The sequence below is a fragment of the Pinus tabuliformis genome, chromosome 3_1 (genome assembly GCF_031772625.1).
Source record: "Pinus tabuliformis cultivar Carrire ecotype Pingquan chromosome 3_1, CPIR1, whole genome shotgun sequence".
Lineage (NCBI taxonomy): Eukaryota > Viridiplantae > Streptophyta > Pinopsida > Pinales > Pinaceae > Pinus > Pinus tabuliformis.
This window is the reverse complement of record NC_142301.1, coordinates 892801757-892810147: the sequence shown is the minus strand read 5'-3', so window position 1 is coordinate 892810147 and position 8391 is coordinate 892801757. Positions and strand designations below refer to the sequence as shown.

General features: G+C 37.3%; 1 long non-coding RNA gene across 1 annotated transcript; it reads right to left on the bottom strand.

Moving 5' to 3' along the window:
* Positions 1 to 5014: 5014 nt before the first annotated feature.
* Positions 5015 to 6223, bottom strand: LOC149190500 (uncharacterized). Its single transcript, XR_016256496.1, has 3 exons — positions 6137 to 6223; positions 5916 to 5993; positions 5015 to 5780 (listed from the first exon to the last, which is right to left on the bottom strand). It is a non-coding gene; the product is annotated as an uncharacterized LOC149190500 (long non-coding RNA).
* Between the last annotated feature and the right edge of the window lie 2168 nt (positions 6224 to 8391).

Here is an 8391-nt window from a genome sequence, read left to right as displayed (position 1 = left end):
TCTGGAAAGTTTGAGAGAAAATGAAAAAACCAGTTCTCTGTTGCTTAAAAAGGCAAAAGTATAATTACTGTTAGTAACCAGTACGAAGAGAATTTTAGTACTAGCTATTAAGCAAGAAAATAGAGACTATCCGCTGTAAGCGTTACAAGTGAATGTAGGAGAACTGATACATGTTATAAGTGCAGAAATTAGTGCTTACAGACTATCTGATATAAACGTAAACATTGCAAGTTAGGTGTATGAGAACCAATGCTTATTAATGGAATAGAAATTAATGCATGCATCTGTGTAAAAGCTGAGAACGTGCTTTATTCATAGAAATTATTCCAGATCGGGAAGATAGTAACTGTGTGAATGAAAATGCATGAGATAAGTACACATCAAACTGTGCAACAGTGGAGAACTCGTTGCACAACGATAACAGTGGATTATCCGGAAGACCAATGAATCCGTGCGATTCTAAAAATAACAAGAACAAGAAACTGAGGAAGTACCATTATCATAACATATAACAAAGTTGTAACCGAAGATCTAATCCACTCGATACCAGGGATACATATTCCATTTACTTGAAAACAGGGGTTATATTCATCTAAAGATTATAAGTATAAACTTGAAACAAGGGTTTCATTCACAGAAGGATTATACATCTAAGCTCTGAACAGTGGATACATTCTTATGTTAAATAAAGACTACATGCCATTGCATTCGAAAACAAAAATGAACCCTCAACTGTATGCCACCGTCTGAGCGCATTTGCTTCAGAGTGCGGGTTGGTACTAATATCCATAGGGCAACATGATGTTCCCGGATAAAGAACCCATAGTGGTGACAGCCATGCGGCCGCTGTTCTAACAGACAAAGTCCGTTGAGCTGTTACAGGACTGTGACAATAAACCCTAATCAAAACATTGTCAAGCGGTGGACTCCATCGAGCTCCAACGTGTCTGAGATATAATGCAATGCGCATAGAAATACACGGGATTGATGCCAAGATCTGTAAGCATTTAATTATACAAATCATATTCAATAGAAAAACATATGACTCTGTATTAACCGAAAAACACTGTGAGTATCAAACTGTACAATAATCAAGAACCCTGAGGGCTCGTTCTCTTACAAATTACAGACATCAACTTATGATTCAATGTTAACATTCCCAAACAATATGAGAAGATAGAAGGAGATGACGGCCTGTGAACCGTGAGTCGAAAAGGTTCCAGTCATGGGAAAGTGGTCCATTTAACAAATAAATACATACAAGCAACTTGGCATGAAGCCCAAACAACCATTTCACATAATGTAGAGACCATGAGAACGCAGGAGCCGGCAAGAAAGGGCCGACCGCGTTTCGAGCCAGGGTTTGCACAAGAGAATAACCCTGAAGCAATTAAGGAAAAAACCTCTGTAAGGGTCTCCTTCATCTATTAGCATCAACTCTACATAATACTCAAGGAAAAACTCTCACCCTTCAACAGAAAAGCCAATTCGTGCTAAAGTTTTGGTGGGTAAATACCTGGAGAAGCCGCGGCCATCTATTCTCTGTTGAATAGCTCGGACTTGAAGCAAATCCCTAACACGATGCAGCAATTCCCTAACACAGTGAAAGTGGAGGATTAGTTTGAGTAACAGAGCTAATGAACTGGTATTGAACGCGGAATACTAAGAAAGCTACTTATAAAACCCAATCAGTAGTGGAAGAGTACCGTAGCCAGCGGTCTGTGGTTATGAAGATACCTGAATGGAGCGCTGCAGAACTGATAACTGTAGCAAAGGGGTCACCGCTGAGCTGAACATCTTTCACCTCCGAGAACATGTGCAAATGGACAACGAAAAAATAGCTTAGCGGCATATAAACCACCGGGAACCCTTGGATGGATCCGGACCCTCGGATCTCATCTTACCATCCACACCGTTCATTAGTTGGCGCGCAAACCCTAGCACTTTATCCAAGGTATCATGTGGCCTCAGCACGGTAGATTGCCACCTGGTGCGGGTAGGTGAGGTAAGGAGGATTCCGTGCATCAGCTGGAACCGATGATGGGATTTGTCATTACCTTAACCCTCAATATATTAAGGTTGCCAAATGGTTCACAAACCGTAACTCAAGGAGAGAATTTTATTACATTGGGAACTGCTATACGATGTATATTCAACAGCACTATCAAACCATGGAATAGGATGCATTTCATTATATACATATGTGCTGGAAACCGAATGTATGGTTATAAAGTAGTGGAACCATGATACTGTTTTAATTTTTTTTTTTATATAGATGTTGGGTAGATCGTGACAATGTGGTATCAGAGTAGGGGTCTCAAATCTGTGGCCTCTGGAGCAGTACTTCCAGCTGCATGAGAATTATTTTATAATACATGTATGAGAAAGAGTTAAATTCAGCTAATTGGTTTCTATCTATTATTTAGGAAACAAACACAGGTACAGCACAACAATAACAGCCAATAGTGAGGATGGAGGGAATGCAGGGAGCAGGTGGTGTTCCTCGAGAAAATCCAGAGCTGTGGATACAGCTTGGTGCGGAGTCGCGCAGTACCAATCTAGCAATACTGCAAACTGTTCAAGAATTGAAAGATGAAATGGCGCGTCTGCGGGAAGACAACGCGCGACTGACAGTGGAACAGAAAAGAATATTAAAGAGTCTATCGGAAAGACAAAACCCACCATTAGCCAATCCTAGTGCGGAACAGCAAAGGGCAACTGAAGAGCGGAATTACGCACCTGAATTTTCAGAGGAAAAGGAATATCATTCCGACAATGTAGTGGAACAGCAGACACCAAAGAGACAGAGAATGGAATTACAAGGAGAATTCCGGAAAATTAAGCCTCCACATTTTGACGGAGAACAGGAGGAAGCTGCAGAGGCTTGGTTAATTAACATTAACAAGTACTTCCAGCTATATGAGTATGATCAAAATCTGAAAGCGCGGCTAGCCATTTTCCAGTTACAGGGCAAGGCTACCCTGTGGTGGGAAGAAATAAAAATTGTAAAAGGAGTAAACGAGCAGAACATAACTTGGGAAAAGTTCCAGAAGTACATCAAGGAGAGATATCTAACTGAACGTTTCTACGATGAGAAGGCACGGGAATTCCATGATTTGCGACTGGGACAGTAGTCCATGGACGAGTTCATTAACCGTTTCACCTCCCTGCTTCGCTATGTACCATATATCAAGGAGGAGAAGGCCAAGGTGCAGAGGTTTGTGAGCAGTTTACCAGCTTATATAAGAGAATGTATTGAGTTCGATAATCCCAGGACAATGGACGAGGCGATTCATAAGGCAAGAATCTGTTATCAGCAAAGCAAAACAAGCAGAAAGGAGATACTTCAAATAAAAGGTGGAATGAAAGAAAAAACAATAGAATTGCTGGTAACAGCAAGGGAAGTCGTGGTAGTGGCAGCAAGGTTGCTGGTAAAGGGCAGATTGGCAGAAATATAGCAAAGAGTACTTTTCGGACTAAACCAAGTGAGAGCAGAATCAGTGAACCACCTGCCAGATTAGACCTTGAAGGAGTGGCCAGACCTCCAGTCCAATGCTAGGGTTGTGGAGGCCCACACTATGTAAAGAATTGCCCTCAGCGTAAAGGAGGGGATCAGATATCTCATATCCAAGAAGCATCAACTGTTGGAGATATGGCGCGCAGCATGCCAAGAATTAACGCGGCTCTGGAGGACCGTCAAGCGGAATACCAGCCGAGCATGGTGGAGTTTGAAGGTAAAATTTCCAATCTTTCCATAGCTGTTCTTATGTTAGAAATTATAAAAGTAATTATAAAAGTAATTGTAAAAACTTGTAATTATAAAAGTTACCATGGTAGAAATTAGTGTGAACTGCTAACTACTATTGTTAAGAGATATTATTTTTATTTATAAAATGAAAGATATTTTGGATATATGCTGGCAGTCTCCTAAGGGAGGATTGGAAAAAGAAACAGTTATAGAAACTGAAAAGGAAACTAACCCTCAGCCAGGAAAAGTCCTGGGAGGAAAAACCCCTGGTCTGTTGGGACAGAGGGGGGGAGGAAAAATTCTGTGTGACAAAGAAAAAAAAAACAAGAGAAAAGGGTTACGTCTGGTAAGGACCAGATAACCTAGGCACTGAGGTGCTTGAGTCTTGCTGAGGGCTGTAGGCCTGCAGGACAGCTCGGGGGGAGAATCCAATGAATTGATGGATCTCATGGCTGGGTGGATAAGAGCAATTATATGACTACAGGTGAACGTCTGGAGCATTAACTAGCTGGCGAACCAGGTATGAACTGAACACCAGATTTAGTTCTCCTTATTCTGTGTATTGGAAAGTTTAAGAGAAAATGAAAACCAGTTCTCTGTTGCTTATAAAGGCAAAAGTATAACTCAGATTTAGTTTTCCTTATTCTGTGTTCTGGAAAGTTTAAGAGAAAATGAAAAAACCAGTTCTCTGTTGCTTAAAAAGGCAAAAGTATAATTACTGTTAGTAACCAGTACGAAGAGCATTTTAGTACTAGCTATTAAGCAAGAAAATAGAGACTATCCGCTGTAAGCGTTACAAGTGAATGTAGGAGAACTGATACATGTTATAAGTGCAGAAATCAGTGCTTACAGACTATCTGATATAAACGTAAACATTGCAAGTTAGGTGTATGAGAACCAATGCTTATTAATGGAATAGAAATTAATGCATGCATCTGTGTAAAAGCTGAGAACGTGCTTTATTCATAGAAATTATTCCAGTTCGGGAAGATAGTAACTGTGTGAATGAAAATGCATGAGATAAGTACACATCAAACTGTGCAACAGCGGAGAACTCGCTGCACAACGATAACAGTGGATTATCCGGAAGACCAATGAATCCGTGCGATTCTAAAAATAACAAGAACAAGAAACTGAGGAAGTACCATTATCATAACATATAACAAAGCTGTAACCGAAGATCTAATCCACTCGATACCAGGGATACATATTCCATTTACTTGAAAACAGGGGTTATATTCATCTAAAGATTATAAGTATAAACTTGAAACAGGGGTTTCATTCACAGAAGGATTATACATCTAAGCTCTGAACAGTGGATACATTCTTATGTTAAATAAAGACTACATGCCATTGCATTCGAAAACAAAAATGAACCCTCAACTGTATGCCACCGTCTGAGCGCATTTGCTTCAGAGTGCGGGTTGGTACTAATATCCATAGGGCAACATGATGTTCCCGGATAAAGAACCCACAGTGGTGACAGCCATGCGGCCGCTGTTCTAACAGACAAAGTCCGTCGAGCCGTTACAGGACTGTGACAATAAACCCTAATCAAAACATTGTCAAGCGGTGGACTCCATCGAGCTCCAACGTGTCTGAGATATGATGCAATGCGCATAAAAATACACGGGATTGATGCCAAGATCTGTAAGCATTTAATTATACAAATCATATTCAATAGAAAAACATATGACTCTGTATTAACCGAAAAACACTGTGAGTATCAAACTGTACAATAATCAAGAACCCTGAGGACTCGTTCTCTTACAAATTACAGACATCAACTTATGATTCAATGTTAACATTCCCAAACAGTATGAGAAGATAGAAGGAGATGACGGCCTGTGAACCGTGAGTCGAAAAGGTTCCAGTCATGGGAAAGTGGTCCATTTAACAAATAAATACATACAAGCAACTTGGCATGAAGCCCAAACAACCATTTCACATAAAGTAGAGACCATGAGAACGCAGGTGCCGGCAAGAAAGGGCCGACCGCGTTTCGAGCCAGGGTTTGCACAAGAGAATAACCCTGAAGCAGTTAAGGAAAAAACCTCTGTAAGGGTCTCCTTCATCTATTAGCATCAACTCTACATAATACTCAAGGAAAAACTCTCACCCTTCAACGGAAAAGCCAATTCGTGCTAAAGTTATGGTGGGTAAATACCTGGAGAAGCCGCGGCCGTCTATTCTCTGTTGAATAGCTCGGACTTGTAGCAAATCCCTAACACGATGCAGCAATTCCCTAACACAGTGAAAGCGGAGGATTAGTTTGAGTAACAGAGCTAATGAACTGGTATTGAACGCGGAATACTAAGAAAGCTACTTATAAAACCCAATCAGTAGTGGAAGAGTACCGTAGCCGGCGGTCTGTGGTTATGAAGATACCTGAATGGAGCGCTGCAGAACTGATAGCTGCAGCAAAGGGGTCACCGCCGAGCTGAACAGCTTTCACCTCCGAGAACATGTGCAAATGGACAACGAAAAAATAGCTTAGCGGCATATAAACCACCGGGAAACCCTTGGATGGATCCGGACCCTCGGATCTCATCTTACCATCCACACCGTTCATTAGTTGGCGCGCAAACCCTAGCACTTTATCCAAGGTATCACGTGGCCTCAGCACGGTAGATTGCCACCTGGTGCGGGTAGGTGAGGTAAGGAGGATTCCGTGCATCAGCTGGCACCGATGATGGGATTTGTCATTACCTTAACCCTCAATATATTAAGGTTGCCAAATGGTTCACAAACCGTAACTCAAGGAGAGAATTTTATTACATTGGGAACTGCTATACGATGTATAGTCAACAGCACTATCAAACCATGGAATAGGATGCATTTCATTATATACATATGTGCTGGAAACCGAATGTATGGTTATAAAGTAGTGGAACCATGATACTGTTTTAATTTTTTTTTTTTATATAGATGTTGGGTAGATCGTGACACCAGTGTACTCTAAGCTCCATGCGCTATATATAATTTATTTTATATGTAATAACAAATTGAAATATTTAGAAAAATTGATTGGAATTAATAAAATATAGATATTATAGTATTGTTTTAAAATATAAGATTTTAAATTTTGTGTATTTTTCAATATTAATATTATAATTAAATATGATTTATTTTAATGCAAAAATAAATCATAACTATTTCAAGAAATGAGCTGAAACTAGTTAAATATAAATGATAAATAATACATTGTTTTTTGAAAAATTAATTTTTTAAATTTTACATAAATTTCCTAATCGTAATTACTCATAAACAGGGTTTTAAATTTCTAATAAATTCCAAAGATATATTTATAGATAGTAAGTTTGATATGTTTTTAAATCGATTTGTTTTTAGTGAGACTTTTTGGAAACTTTTCCGGTGGTCTGGACTAATTTCTTCAAAATTCTATAGGAATTCATTGAAATCACAAGCTTTATATGTAATCCTTGCACAATCAAAGTACTCTAGGGTTTTTCAAGATATACAGTCAAAAAACCAGTTTAAATAATACAAATCAAGATTTCACCTCAAAAGTCCAAAAAATCGCACTAAAGACAACTCCTTTTAAATTACTAAGAAATTTTAAAGATATATTTTTAGAGAGTAAGTTTTGAAAGTATATTATGCCTATGAATAATTCATATATGGGAATAAGGATCTATTTCAAATTAAGAGTATTTATGTATGGGAATAAGGATTTATCTAATATTTAGAGAAAGTTTATAAACTATTTTAAATTAGTAAACGTTAAAATATCATTTCATTTATTGACAAATTGTAATAAGGAAGAAACAATTACATCTTACCAGAAAATAGGAAAAGAATTGTATTGTTACATCTTACTAGAGAAGAGGGAGGAAAAGAATTGTACTAAGAGAATCAAATTAAGTAAAATAAAATGCTAATTATTTTGATATCACAAGTAGGAAAAAAAAAACCAAGCAATACTAAAAAACAATCAAAAATTGTACCTAGGTTTAATCAAGATTTCACCTCAAAAATTTCCGCCATCAAAAAGTCCAAAAAATTGCATTAAAGACAACTCCTTTTAAATTACTAATAAATTTAAAGATATATTTTTAGAGAGTATGTTTTTGAAAGTATATTATGCATATGAATAATTCATATATGAGAATAAGGATCTATCTCAGATTAAGAATATTTATGTATTGGGAATAAGGATATATCTAGTATTTAAATAAAATTTATAAATTATTTTTAAATTAGTAAATGTTAAAATATCATTTGATTTATTAATAAAGCATAAACAATTACATCTTACGGGAAAAGAGGAAGAGAATTGTACTGTTACATCTTACTAAAGAAGAAGAAAAAAATTATACTAAACAAATAAAATAAAAGACTAATTATTTTAATATCACGAATAGGAAAAATAGGAAAACAAAACCAGCGACACTAGAAAAATACATAAAAGATTATACCTAATTTGCCATCTATATTTAATAATGAGATGAAATGAATATCTCAACGAAATTTTATCCAATCAATCTAATAGTTATAAATGAAGGTATGGCTTAAAAAAAGAATAATTTAATTTAATTCTATCATAGTTATATTCTATATATTATTCAAGAGTATGTTTATAGTGAGTGTCGCGAGTTGTGCTCGTCTGTTTTGTAAAGTTA